General features: G+C 41.3%; 1 long non-coding RNA gene across 1 annotated transcript in view; it reads left to right on the top strand.

Moving 5' to 3' along the window:
* The window catches only part of LOC309494924, a 31142-nt gene extending 15783 nt beyond the window's left edge, over positions 1 to 15359 (top strand). The window contains exon 3 of the long non-coding RNA XR_014204484.1: positions 15032 to 15359. This is a non-coding gene — a long non-coding RNA (uncharacterized lncRNA). The remainder of the gene's footprint in view (positions 1 to 15031) is intronic.
* Positions 15360 to 15626: the final 267 nt, after the last annotated feature.

The raw sequence follows: 15626 nt of genomic DNA, 5'->3' as shown, positions 1-15626 counted from the left end.
GGTTATCAGGTGGTAGGCCTCACCAGGCCTCCTTGTAAGTGGTCTTCCAGCTAGTGGCTGCTTGCTATCAGTTCAGCTGGCCTTAGCAGGCAGCTTCTGAAGGCGAGCTGGTGCCCTAGCATGACTAAATGCTAATTTTCTGCTACTGGTTCCCTCCCAGAACCTTATTTATCTAGCCTACAGCCTGGTTTGCCTACTAAGCAGACCTTGTGCTCCCCTCATTGAGGGTCACTATGAGTACTCGGCCTCCTGAGTCTGGTCAGACGATTGTAGGCCTCTCGTGAGGCCTCCCAGTTAGATCAGTCCTTAGGCCTTTGCAGGCCTCTTCAGTGTTTTGAAACACAAACGTTTGGTAGATCCGTGGATCGAGCAGAGAAACTCCCCTCGCTAGCCAGAGTTGTAAGCACAATGCTGAGTCATATTCTCCAGGATACCCCCTCACTGAGATCCAGGCCGAGTGGTTCACTGTCAGCTTCGCAGTCCCTCGGGTTGGATGCCTTATCTAAAGGCAAGTGTCCAGAGGCTCTGTCTTCGGACAGACAGGAATTTGGCCAGACTGAAATGTCCAATGTGAGTGACACCAGCTCAGGCCTTCCAGGTGGCATTGTTCCACTGAATAGTGATTGGCTGGGGCTCCTTCAGGTTCCCTAGCCACATTCCCTAGCCACATTCCCTAGAAGGACCCCTTCTAAATTTGAAGCTGTGGTCCTAGGCCCTTGAGCAGGCCCAGGTAGGCCTTTCATTAAACAATGTTTATGGAGGTTTTCCTGTGGAACGTATAGCATGGGCTATGACCGTAGGGAATGCTGTCACTGACAGCCCAGTGTGACCTGAGGGTGAGTGATTCTGGCATTTCATTTGAATTTGCTGGTTTTGACAGTTGTCACTGCCAATGGGTATGCACTCCCCTTAGCATGGAGGGCTTGGTATATCGTTCCCCTTAGCGCCAATTGACGCAGTGCGAGTTCCCTTTCGAAAGGGAACGTCTAGGTTACGACTGTAACCTCTGTTCCCTGAGAACAGGGAACGAGACACTGCATCTTTTCGCCATGCCTCAGGGCCTGCCTACCAAACAGTCCCTTCAGACGAAAAGGTGATTATCATGTTTGAAAGGCACCCTTATATACTTCCAGGTCGCACGTTAATGATTCATGGGCTGTCACCAGTCAATAGGATTACCGTGATTTGATTGTGATTTCAGACACCTGTCACACCTGAGGCATTCCCCTTAGCGTCAATCTATGCAGTGTGAGTTCCCTGTTCTCAGGGAACAGAGGTTACAGTCGTAACCTAGATGTTTCGTTTTTATCCATTGACATGATGTGCTAAAAATAACCAAGTTGACCTTGACATTGAATATTAACAGTTTAAGCTCACCAAAGCTGCAATGATTTGATCAAAATACAATACAAACAGTATTAAATGTACAATTTTAAAGTATTTTAAAATTTAATTTATTCCTGTGGTGACAAAGCTGAATTTTCAGCAGCAATTACTCCAGTTTTCAGTGTCAGAAAGCATTCCAATATGCTGATTTAGTGCTCAAATAGCATTTCTAATTATTATCACAATTGAAATCGGTTGTGCTGCTTAATATTTTTGTAGAACAATGTAACATTGTAATAAAAAATAAAAGTATTTAAAAAATACTTGCTGCAATATTTGCAATATTTACAATTGAAAAACTAATTGTCTCTTTGAACATCTTATAGTGAACTCAGTATGATTTATTTTTTTACTTCAGGGATTCCATTTGTTTTTAAGTGATATTTTAATTATTCAAAGTTCTACAGTCATCATACAGCCATCAGTGCCATCAGAGCACTCATCACATTGGAAATTCAGAGGAGATCCAACCTCTGTGCATTGACACAGTACAGAAGCTTCTAACAGTCTGTTATTGAGCTTGGCAGCTCTTAGCTCTCAGGAAAGTCAGAAGAGGAGACTCAGAAACCTTCATTTACTCATGTGCTCTAAAAAGTATAAGGGGGCAATAAAGGACATCACTGCATAAATTCAGTTTTAACAGTATTTCTAATTAGCTGTTTCTGAGTATGTCCTTTTTTCTTATCCCATTATGTGGATTATCATAATTAGCCAGCAGGGAAAATTTGATTACATATGTTCTCCAGGGTTGGAGGACAATACAAATCTTCAGCAAATGTTAATACAGCAGTCTGTATGAAGGCAGAAATTCATAAATTTATCATGGAGGATTTGATAACTCAAGCAAAGCTTATGTATCCTACTGTTGTTTAGTGAAGGATTAAAGTATTTGCATTGGATCCTTATGGTATCATTTATGATGGCGGATCATTCATATTCTTGTTGCCAGAAATGTACAGTCTTACTGTGGCTCATGAATGTTAATCGCGTAATGTGATGGATTGTCTCACAGAGACAGACTTTTGACTATTGGCATAAAGTCTCTCCACATTGTAGCTTATTTTGGCCAAGAATCAGCTACAATGACAAGAAGGAAAAGCCTGACCATGTAACATCCAGTCTTTTATGTGATGATTAGGGTTTGTATACAGGGCTTGACATTAACACCCGCCAACCCGCCAAATGCGGGTGGATTTTGCTCGTGGCGGGTAACATAGTCACTCCAACTAGCCACTTTGGCGGGTTGAATAATTGTAGTCTTTTCAAAAGGCATCTGAAATAAGTGTGACACACTACGACACTACAACTCCCATGAGTATTAGGGCTGTCAACGAATATTCTAAATTCGAATATATATTCGAATAGTTTTAAAAAACAGAATTTCGAAGGTGAAAATGTATATTCGAATGTGGAAAAACGCCCCCGGTAGCAGAGGCGCGGCTGTCTGCTTTGCGAGTGGGCGCGCTGAGGGGTCAGGGACAGGTAACAGGAAGAAGCGTTAACGTTAAACAGAAACAACATTACTAAAGTGTAGGCTACTGTAATGACTGAATAGATATTGCATGAATAAGGTAGGTTAGATACAGCAGTTTCATGCACTGCAGGCTTCCACTGGTTTGATTATTTACCGTTTCATGTCAAGGAAAAGTTCCATGTTTACCACAGCACAGCTCGCTCAGAGCGTTCAATGTCGGTTCTATATAGGCTAAAAACTTCAATTATTGTTAATAATATTTGTTTCAATCACTGAATGAAGCCTGCTATATAAGAGTCGCGACCTTAAATTGCTTGCACAAAACTCTTGATCAGCACTCAACATTTGCTTATTGTTGTTGTTCATTTAAACCGTTATGCACAGAGAGCGTGACGCCTCATTCGCGCCGCAAGACCTCCAGACGCGCGTAAACGCGTCTTTACACTCGCGCCAGACGCTCTATTCGCGTTTGGTGTGAACGCAGCATGAGGGTGAGAGAGAAAGAGTGCCTGCGAGTGAGCGAGCTAGAGTGAGGTCCGCGGTCTTGGCCATTAGTTGATTTACTTGTTTTTGTGTAGGTAATACGTTCTCAAATGTGTTTAAACTTAAATAAACTACCTATACAAGTAGTTATGTCTCTTTGTATTACTTTGCCCTGTTATTGACGTAATGCGAGTCATTGACAAAATGCGCAACCATGTTCGAATAGTTCGAATATAGGCTATGTGGTTTTTTTTAGAGAGAATATTCTAACGTCATTTTTGAGCAATTTTGACAGCCCTAATGAGTATTACATGCACACAGTGTATGCCGGTGGAGCTATGTGGCGATATGTAATATAATACGGTTTTATTTTAAAAAAGGAGCTTTACACACAACCTTATCAGAGCTAATGATAATGACCTGTTTTGTGTAGTCTTGATTTGGGTGTGTACAGTGGGGTTTTTTTTTACATTTAAAAGGGTTGTAAATCTAGTTCAAGTAAATTTTAGCACGCCATAGTCGACTTTTAAAAGGTAATTTCACAAAAACAAAAATGTGGCTAGTAAAAATGCTGTGTGGCTAGTAACTTTGGAAAACCACTAGCCACATTGGCTAGTGAGCAAAAAAGTTAATGTCAAGCCCTGTTTGTATATAAGTCAGCTGGAGAACATGCAACAGTTTTTACAATTATAACACAAATAACCAAATGAATACTGTAGACCAACATACTAAAATGCTAACTTTTGAAAATGGGTTTCAAAGTGCAAGTTTTTGAAAACGAAAGCTTTATCGTCTCTGTGTAAAAAAACTAAACACGAATCTGTGAAACCGGTGATGTCATGCGTATGTGTATTACGTGTTTAGTCTGACAATACTATAGGCGTGCGCGTCTGCCCCAAGTCTGCTCTTTAGAAGAATGTGTATATGTGCAAGCGTGCACACAGTCTGCTCTGCTCTGGTCCAGACAGAGTCACGATAGCACAGAGCGGATCATGTACACGAGTTGGCGCAGACCACAAAACGTATCGGACCCATTTGAAACATCTTTAAATCAGAAACAAGGTTGATTTAAAAAATGTATCTGGCATCATGACAGACATGGTCACTTTGAACTGACGTACAGAAAAGGACCATTCATTCTTCAGAATTAATGGTGTATATCAATATTAATTGGCATTGCTAACAGCTGGCCTGGCATGATTAATACAGCTTTTTTGGTTGTTTTCGCAGATCAGTGTGAACAGGGATCGTTTTGATAACGTTGCCATCTGTACCAAGAAAAAAACGTTTCTGTTTTTAGCACATCGTTGTCGTGTAAACGTACTCTTAGTCTAAATATCAATGCCTGACTCCTAGAAGAGGACCAAGCTAGTCATATTGGAAATGCCCATTTTTAATGTACAATATCCATCAGAATTTTATTTGCCACTGAATGTGATCCAGAATGAATTGAATAGCCCTGGAAATAGTATAGTATAATAAGTATATGTATCTTCAGCAAATAATCTGGCTCATGATAACAGTCAATCGCTAGATAACCTCATACAAGCTAATGCAGACACTAAAGGTGATAAGGTATCACTTCCATTTTTCCTGTGTCAATCTATATGGAGATGTATTGATTTTCAGAGAACATCAAATATTTGTAGTCTCTGTATTGACCTTGCATTCATAGACACAGTCTCATGATCCTCATCACAATTGTATTTATCTTACAAAATGGGTGATCATTGTTCAGGAGGTAGACACAATTGTGAAAAACAATATTGTTTTTTGTTTTTTTACTCCACATCCATCTACCTCCCTTTCTTTAGTACATTAACGGTGGCTATGTTTACCTATGATTTCTCATTATGTTCGCCTTGTATTTATACTCTGTTATGTTCAGTACCTTGTCGGTTCTCTTTTATGATTTACATAGTAGCGTTTCTCCTATGTTCCTGTGATCCCCTGAGTATTTAGCATCGTTAATAAAGACTATATATTTGTATCTTCTTCGTCTTTGTGTTTGCTGACTACATTATATATCCCTACAGATAATATAATATTAATTGAAATAAAAAGCCACTTAACTGTACTTGAAGAGAATACACCTTTATGATTGTTTCTTATCGCACTTACAGTAAGTATCATTATATTTAAAAAAAAAATAATGTGTCGTGCTTTAAAGAAGCACTCTTATTTTGATGTTGACTAACACAGTAAAACACATGTAAAGTACTTGATTATAAATTTTGATTTTAAATATACTATATTGCAACTTCATCATTACAAATGTGTGATTACAAATTTATTTTTAAATACATGACAGAGGTGAGTTTCTAAAGAAGTAGCCTGGGTATGTTTCTATAAAATATAAATAATTATGAAATTGCATTACAACTTAAGTCCTGCACTTTAAAGTTCAGCTAATTGCATTTAATATAAATTCAAACAATAATACAGTTGAATGTAATTGCAATTGATATGTAATAAGTCTAAAAATTTTCAGTTGGCATATTCTTTTATAAAGTATTATTTCCGTAATTTTATATATATATATATATATATATTTTTTTTTTTTTTGTACGCTAAAGTGTACTTATAGGAATAATATGTGTGAATTCCATTTAATTCATTTTTGAAAAAATAGGATAAAATTACCCAGACAGTGATAAAGTGTCGGCCCAAGACCAGGGCCACATCTGGTACATGTAGATTCCATGCGTACCAGATGTGGGCCGGATGCTGTCTGGGTAGGGATAAAATTAGAATCCCATCATTGATCCAAACAGAGATGGAGGCTGGCAGATAAAACCAGAGGTTAAAGAGATTGAAAGTGAAACATATATGAGTTGCAGACTCTTCTCAAACAGATTTAAATACTATACAAAAGAATATAATTAACATATTTTAAGTTAAATTAAATTAAAACAATTCAACTTTGAGATCAAAGTGTATGATATGTCTTCAGTGGACTACACTATGACATTATGATGGCACTAACTGATTGCAGTATCATTATGCATTGACTTGAGACAAGCAACCCTTTTTAGGACTCTCAGAATAAATCGATTTCATTAACTTTGACAGGAATAGATTAATGGCTCTTTTAGGAGCAGCACTGAGAATATACTTGTGGAAATTGGTTGTGTCTGGAATTACCTTGCTTGATGAGGCTATTCTTTCTTGGTTTCTGTTGAAGAGATTTCATACTGGCTTGTGTGTATGTTATTATGATGTCAATGATTTTGTTTTGTGGAAGGCAGGAGATAATTACAGATTACAGAAATAAAGGAGGAATAAAGGTGTTTGTAATATCTTAAGGACAGGCCAACAAATGCCACTGATCTTCAGGTGATACTTTAACCATTGTGCCGTAGAGACATCGTATTCTTGGGATATATGCCCAGTTGCAACAAAGCCCTAAATTAAGAAAACATATCACTGGATGCCAAGTAAAACATTTCATTACATTTGACCCCTAGCATAGCCTGTTTTGAAACAGCAGCATGAAACCCTGTGAATGCATAAGCCCTCTCTGTGGATGAACAGGCCCATCTATTCAAGCAAAACACAATCATTAAATGTTAAACTAACCAGCGCTAATGGCACCCGCAGTCAATGACTTTTACAACAGCACTGTTTAATTATCTCTCCTGTACAAAATATATGGATTTCAGGCCAATTTTGCATTTATGAAAGAAATGAGTCAAAAGAGTTTAGAAATGGATTAGTTCCTGCTTTTTTCCCTGCCTTTCTTTGGGGACCTACTCTTGCCAGCTCTATTTACTGTCATTTACCTATTATGCTCATTGGTCTAAACCACAGCTAATGCACAAATTTGGCATAAGCCATTTTGCCTCCTGCTCATTTCCTAACCTGAATGTTAAATTAATTCTGATCTGCTTGTGAAGTAAATGTGTCTGTCTGTGGATGTTACACATGAAGTCTCAGACAGGAAGTCAGTGATCAGTCAAGAGTGGCTGGAGCGAAGAGACGGCGAAATGTTGACTAATCGCTGATGTTTGACGGCTGTGATGCTGTTCAATCATACCAATGGTTTGTTGAAGAGAATCTTAAATATATGGGATTATATGAATCTAGCTTGAGGTGGACTTATAATACATAACAAATTGCTATGCTAGAAGTCTGCTGCCAATTATTTTTATTCTTGTGTGGTTTTGCTTATTAGAGGTAATAATTTGAGATGAAAGCTGGGAGTATTCTCTCATAGTCATTACCAGTCGCTTGGATGTAAATGGATTGTGAAGTTCGGTCAAAGTGTCTTACTGAAGGAGTTATTTAGTCTAGTTTTTTTTTTTTTGGTGGGTGAAAAACGTTTAAAGTTTTTAAAAACCACCTTGTTACTGATGATAAAGGACAACTCTATTTTTGGTGTTTATGAAGCAGGGTTATAACACCAGTGATAAATTCTTGTAAAAATATTTTGCATGCCATTAAAAATGTCACAATAACACAATTGTTTTTTTTTTACTTTTCCAATGTGGTAATGTGGAATAACATCTAGGTTATGACTGTAACCTCTGTTCCCTGAGAACAGGGAATGAGACACTGCATCAATTGACGCTTTGGGGAACACCTCAGGTGTGACAGGTGTCTGAAATCACAATCAAATCACGGCAATCACATTGACCGGTGACAGCTGCTGACATCATTAACGTGCAACCTGGAAGTATATAAGGGCGCCTTGCACAAATGACAATCACCTTTTCGTCTGAAGGGACTGTTTGGTAGGCAGGCCCCGAGGTATGGTGAAAGATGCAGTGTTCTCAGGGAACAGAGGTTACAGTCGTAACCCAGACGTTCCCTTTCGAAAGGGAAATCGCACTGCATCGATTGACGCTTTGGGGAATGATATACCAACGCCACCATGCTAAGGGGAGTGCATGCCATTTGGCAGTGACAACTGTCAGAACCAGCAAGTTCAAATGAAATGCCAGAACCACTCACCCTCAGGTTACACTGGGCTGTCAGTGACAGCATTCCCTATGGTCAAAGCCCAAGCTATGTGCTTCACAGGAAAACCTCCATAAGGGGAGACACCCCAGGTGAATAGAAACCAGCATGAAACTTCCCCAGGTGATTACTGACATTGACACATATTTTGTATTACAAGTTTTTAGAATGTTTTTAAATATGCAAATTAGGTATTATCTCATTATATATGTGCTAATTTGCATATATTTCCAGAAGAGAAATCTGAACATTGGATAAAGCCAGATTAAAAATTATTGGTTCATTTTGTTGACATATTAGAGTCAAAGGTTTTTACAGAGGGGATTTTGGATCTCTTTTTATCACTCCATTAATCAGAAAAAACTGTCAACAGCCATAACAAATCAATTTTCACCCCGTTTTTTGGTATAAAAAGTGGAGTGGAGTGGAGATTTCTGGCTCAGAGTATGAGGAAAAAAAACATTGAGAAAACGACCTTTAAAGATTTGTATTGTAAAAATTCATACTTTTTTTAGTGGAAACAACTATTTACAGACACAATATCTCAGACAACAATACAAACCACCAAAAACACATCAAAACTTATAACACAGCATTTATGGCCTTCAACTGAACAGAACCCCAATAAAAAAGTCAAAAACACACACAAACGGTCCCATGTCAGATATCAGACCACGCCACGTGATGCATCTGAACGAATCACGTTGTCAGAAATTGACATCAGCCAATGAGATTTCGCTTTTTCGAGTTAAATGCCTCATTTTACTTTCACGATTGGTTGCTGATAAAAAAGGAAATGACCATATTTGGATCCAACAACATTGTACAGGAGAGAGCTTTCCAACTGTATATGTGATGAGAGGTTGCAAACAGCGATCGCGGAGCAGCATGTTGATTTAGAACGCCAACTTTTATTGAATTTAGGAGAAATCTACAGATGTAGTAAAATAAAGACCTAAATGTGTGTTTTGGACTTTTTTTCACCACAAGTCTGAAAGAAGACATGTTATTGAAGACAAATAACCCAAAATCTCAAAATTGACCAGTGAAAAAAACCTGGATGTTTTTGCCTGCCGTGTCTCCCCTTAATGAGAGGCCTACCTTGGCCTGCTCAAGGGCCTAGGACCACAGCTTCAAATTAGAAGGGGTCTCTTCTAGGGAATGTGGCTAGGGAACCCGAGGGAACCCCAGCCAGTCACTATTCGGGGAACGTACCACCCGAAATGCCACCAGGAAGGCCTGACCGGGTGTCACTACATTGGACACTTAAGTCTGGCCAACTTCCTATCTGTCCGGAGACAGAGCCTCTGGACACTTGCCTTTAGGTAAGGCATCCAACCCGAGGGACTGTGAAGCTAGCAGTGAACCCTCTGCCCGGATCTCAGAGACGGGGTATCCCGGAAAACATTGACTCAGCATAGTGCTTACAAAACTTGCTAGCGAGGGGAGTTTCTCTGCTCGATCCATGGATCTACCTGCACCACTAATTTTTCAAAACACTAAGGAGGCCTGAGAAGGCCTAAGGACTGATCTAACTGGGAGGCTTCACGAGATACCTATGACCATCTGACCAGACTCAGGAGGCGGAGTACTCATAGTGACCCTCCGTGATGGGAGCACATGGCCTGCGTGGTAGGCAAACCAGGCTGTAAGCTAGATAGAGAGGTTCCAGGAGGGGAACCAGTAGCAGAAAGTGAACACTTTAGTCGTGCTAGGGCGCTGCCTGCTAAGGCCAGCTGAACTGATAGCAGAGCGGCCACAGTTGCCAGAACCCAGTATCACTGGGAAACCACTCACAGGGAGGCCTGGTGAGGCCTACTCTGGCCTACAGCGCCCTCTTGTGGGCTGCCCTGTCAAGGAGGCCTGCTGAGGCCTACTACCTAACAGTGCAGCCTTCGTTGGCAGATAAGCTGTTTACACAGCGCCTACAGCAACCTAGTACCTAATCACATTGCCCATGGCAGTGTACTCAGCAAAGGCGCAACACTCTTTAAGCAAGGGGAGTCCAACATACGCCACTCTGCCTCAATGGAGGCCCCAGATTCAGGGGCCTACCATCTATACGCATGGGCGTTAGCTCATGGCAATGCTCTGGCTTCAAGGGATAGTATTTTGTAGACCAAGACAAAGTGAAGGTTTGAAATTCCCTCTCAACCTGAGCCATAGTGGTGTGAGATGAAAAGATACAGAGCTGAGAGTGGAGTATTCGAAACTACCCTGTGTCAACAGGGGAGTACCAACCACATGCCCCTGAGGGTTCAACAGGGTGCGGGCCTGCCAGTGGCTCTAGAGGTGACAGACATTTTTCTGCGCTCAGCCTAGGAGAGTGGGGCTTGCTTGTAAGTCAACCACCTTCAACCCATCGCATGAACAGAGGCTCAGCGAGCTAAGTGGAGCCAACTCTGGCGCCCCAAATCCATATGCCAGCTCTGCATGGTGGGGTCGGACAAACTAAAAACAATCTCTTCGCAGAGCAAAAGACAGCCTGACCCTGCCCAAAAAGACCCAATGCACTGGGGAGGCTTTATTGAGGCCGAGGTCTTTATCAATCAAACCTCCACACCAACCTGCCTTACTCTTCTTACCCTAGAACGCAGAAAGGGGGTGGTCCTTGGCCTAACAACTCCCATGGGAGGAGGCTATCATATAGGGATGCTGTAGAACCTACATTCACAAAGTGAAGGGACAGAGGCAGAAATGCTTTAGCAGAACACCTCCACTATCCCTAGCATAGCCTAGGCCAGCTACAGAGGCCAGCCCTGGTGAGGGCCAACCTTTAAGCATAGATCTACCAGAGGGCTCGGAGGAGCCACAGCCTTACGAAAATAAAAAGTAGCAAATTTTTTCCGAGGGGCTGCAGAACCGCTCAGCCTACTGAAAACCCAAACAGAGCTCAAGGGGACGATGTACTCAGGACCAAAAATGTCAAACAGTCCCGTGGGCCGGACATAAGATCTATCTGAAGCTCCAGCATCAGTCTATACTCCAAAACTAAAAAACTTTTTTTGAGAGAGAGAGAGAACGAACAAGCGGTAGCATAAACATTCCCATTCCTATTTCTAGAATGACGTTCTGCCACTTAACTCTCCACTGATAACATATTTCATATGAAAGAGCGGCGGCCTCAAATGCTCTCAACCATGAGAGGAAGCCTAAGCTATAAACATAGTTTTACAGCTAGAATGAGTGGTCACCTCGCTTTCTTACACATGACAACAAGGGAAGCCATCACATACTCACAAAAGAAGCCCAAACAACTGGTGCTTCTCTCTATCGTTCTAGCCACCTAACAGGGGGACTTCAGGGCCCCAAGAAAAACATTTATTACCTTACCGTACGACATTAGACATGACCCCATAACTCTATACAGGGAACAAGGTCTGTAGAGAGATACATTTTAGTGTAAGTTGCACACACAAATGACTCCTAAAGAAGACCAACTCAGCTCACCTGCGGCATGCAAAGTGAAGACTCACCAAACGGTTCTTTGTGAACATACCTGAAAGAGGCGCTCTCACTAACCAAGCCAAGGCGGGCCATCAGAACATTGTTCTCATCATGGGCCCAACCTCAGGCCTGATATAAGAAGCACCTGGGAGTCGGAAAAGAGAGGAGAGGGCTGCATTCTTTTTAATCATGCCCTCGGGGAAGGTGATCCATCACCGACGCTGTGTACGTTTGTGCTGGATCACCTCCCTCAGATCCCTCTTCTTGCAGGAGTCTTGCCTTCTCTGTGACCTACTCCATGGAGGGTGTGCACGAGAGGCGGCACTGGTCTATGGTCCTCAGACCGTGAGGGGCCACATCCTCCCGCTTGCCTGGGCATGGATGCGGACCTCAGTGGTATGCAGGTCCTAAAAGCCGCTGAGCCGCTCACCGGCCTGAACCACTGCAGTGTATGCTCTGCCTTTCAAGCGAGATGTTGCTTTAAGCGGTTTGAATGGCAGGGTTGGATCTCTCAGTGTCAATGCCCGCCCAGACGCGAGATAGTTCGCAAACGTCTCATTGATGGGCGGCATTGACACATACCCATGTTCCCCTATCCCCTCAACATCAGCGAAACTAGACCGTTGATGTTGATGGATACGGGCCGAATATGGGTTCTTCCATGCCCTCTCAATCTCTGTAATGGAGATCAGGAAGGAATGGAAGGCTCATCTGAGCTGGTGGCTTATGGCTGGGGAAAAAGCGATCGTCAAGCCTTCTGCGAGCGACCTCTCCCTTATCGCGCTGCCAAGGCAACCGTAGCCTGCCCGCAGCACGATCCATTACATCCACCAGCTCTGCATACACGGGGAGAGTGGCTGAGAGGGTTCAGGAATATCACCACCCTCATCAGCCATCTCTTGCTCATCCTGAAGAGCACTCGCTGGGCTAGGCGGAGGAGAGAAATCCTCCACCTGCAGCTCACCCTCGTCAGCCGCCAAACCGTCTGAGAGGGTTATCCCCTTCTTAAGGTGATCAGCGAGCTCCATCTGGGAATCCCATGATACCCCAAGGCCCCCTTATATACTTTCAGGTTGCATGTTAATGATGTCAGCAGCTGTCGCCGGTCAATGTGACTGCCGTGATTTGATTGTGATTTCACACTCCTGTCACGCCTGAGGCGTTCCCCAAAGCGCCTATCGACGCAGTGCGAGTTCCCTTTCGAAAGGGAACTCACCATGTGAAGAAAAAAAAAACACCACTTGGACCCTTTTCACATTTTCAGGGTTCTCAGATTCTTTTTAATATTTTTAAATATGCAAAACAATTTAGAGCCAAAAAGTTTGATAACAATTTATACCATATTTTGGCCCATTTATTTTTCATGACCCATTTAAATTGAACACTCACCAGTGTTTCCTATAGAACCCTTTAAAAATCATCACTGTATACTAATGAAAGAAAGAACCCTCCCGAGAGATTTAGATCCTTCAGAAGTTCCATGTAAAGGAAGAATGGTTAAGCTTTAATCTATGATAGACAGCCCCTACCAATAACACTGGCTGTGTGATGTCCAATGAAGCAAACGCTGCAACACCTTTATAAATAGTATCCTCACTCATGCCACAGAAAGTGAGAACTTGCGTAACATAAAAGGCTGATGCGGAAGATGCTACAGGCTGTAGTCAGTCAGTCAGTCAGTCAGTCAGTCATTGAAATAGGGGTTTAGTGCCACCATCCTAAAATGATACATTCATAACCTTTGATGGAAATGTTCAAAAGAACCACAATCCTCCAATCTGTGCATTTCTGACCTTTAAAACTATAAATCAGTATAATTTGTATTACTATAGTTTTTATTTTTACATTTTACTGTGCAAAACCAATAACTACCCACTTTACCCATTTTTACTCCTGACCATGCAGCATGAACGAAGTCTCCACAAAACAACACATGAGAAAAACAAACATACAACAAGCACAGCAGTGTTTCTTTCTCATTTTTCTTTCTCAGGACTAAGCAGAGGCAGAGGGTAAATGTGTTTTGCACATAAGAAGTTTTAAATGCTCTCATATAATTTCCTCCTGTTCCAGTTATCTCACACTTTTGAACTGAGCACTTTTCTAACAATAGATTTCATAGATTACATAACTGCAGGGCAAAAGTCTTCATTTGTAATTGATCATATACTAAAAATACAATACATATCAAGCAAATGGTAGGGGTAATTAAATCGTCAAGGGAGGGAAAGAGAGGTCTTAATTAAGTTACGAAAGCAGCATACGCTAGAGCCCCAGAGGAATTTCCAATGGAGCTTGACATCCAGTGACTTATAATGTAATTATAGCTCTAATACTGAGCTAAAACCAGTGCAAACAAAATGCTTTGGCTTCTCTGAATCTTTAATCATTTAGACCCGAGGTCATAATCTAAGGTGATAAAGACAACGTTAATCTGGATAAATGTGTAGAAAATCACAATTCAAAAATAATTTTTCCATGTTTCCACTTATTCACCACCGCAATAAATTAGAAAAACTCTCTGTTTATAAATAAGTTCAAGTAAAATAATCGGTTTGTTGATGGACATGCACTTGTTAATGCTGATGGTGAGGAATTACAGTCGCAACAACATCTCATAATGTACCTCAAACTGAGTATTGTATCACTGAGAAACGTCCTGCTCGAGTTGTCCTTGCGATGGAGGTTCGGTTTGAATGACTATTTCTTCCAATGTATCATCATTGGACTCACGCTCAGATTGATATGGTAAAATCAACGTCATTGTTCGTTACTGTGTTTAGTTTACTGTGTGTAGGAAGCCTCGGAATAAGCTGACGTTGTTATGGCAATGCCGTTTTTGTTTTCGACACGCAAGGTGTACGCAGTAGACCAATCATAACAGACTGAGCTGTCTGGCCAATCAGAGCAGAGTATCTCACGGAAAGGAGGGATTTAGAGAAATTGATTCATCTGACGAGTCGTTTGAGAATCATTGAAAATGTGGTGATGTGCAAATGTATATTATGAGAAAATGAAACAGTTTTTTGACCTTTGATGCATGTAAACCTGTTGTAGGAGACTCCAAAACAACATTAGGAAACTTTAAAATAGCATAATGGGGCACTTTAAGTAATCAATAATTACTAAATGAGTGTTTCGGAAGCAGACTCAAGAGAAGGAGATTGAAGTTAATAGGGATTTTGTGACAACAACTGAGCGGATGAACGTAAAGCAGGTAAATGGTAAGTGCAGTGATACTTTGGAGAGCGGGATGCTGACAGTTAATAGTATGTTTCTTAGGTGTGATGATTGGTAGATGATACGGTGGATGGCAGGAACTCTGAACAGCAGTGGGCTTGGAGACATGGAGGAAGGACGAGACACTGGAGGAACAACACAGAAGAGAATGGAGGAGAAAAGAAGCTGAAGATGACGCTGGAGGCTGGAGACTGTAGAAGGATCGCTGGAGATATCAGGTAGTTAGTCGTAGAGGCAAGGTAAGTGTTCTTCTTTATACAATCAAGACCAGACAATGAGGTGTGGTGAAGTGTGTGTATAAATAGTGGCAGTGATGAGGGTGATGATGAGGTGCAGGTGTATGTGATTAGAACTCAGGTGAGGGAGTGCGCTGTGATTGGCTGATGTGAGAGCCAGGCAGATCTGTACATTTACATTTACATTTACATTTAGTCATTTAGCAGACGCTTTTATCCAAAGCGACTTACAAATTAGGACTAATTTAAGCGAGTCATCATAAAGAGGCAAAAAACAAAAACAACACAAGAAGTGCTCAAAATACGAAGTTCAGGTATTATTCAGAGTAGCATAAGCCTGATAAGTGATGTTTCAAAGGGAAAAACATCTGTTTTTTTTATAATTTTTTTATTAGGTTAAG

This window comes from Leuciscus leuciscus (genome assembly GCF_965113295.1).
Source record: "Leuciscus leuciscus genome assembly, chromosome: 3".
NCBI classification, from domain to species: Eukaryota; Metazoa; Chordata; class Actinopteri; order Cypriniformes; family Leuciscidae; genus Leuciscus; species Leuciscus leuciscus.
This window is presented reverse-complemented; position numbering and strand designations above follow the sequence as displayed.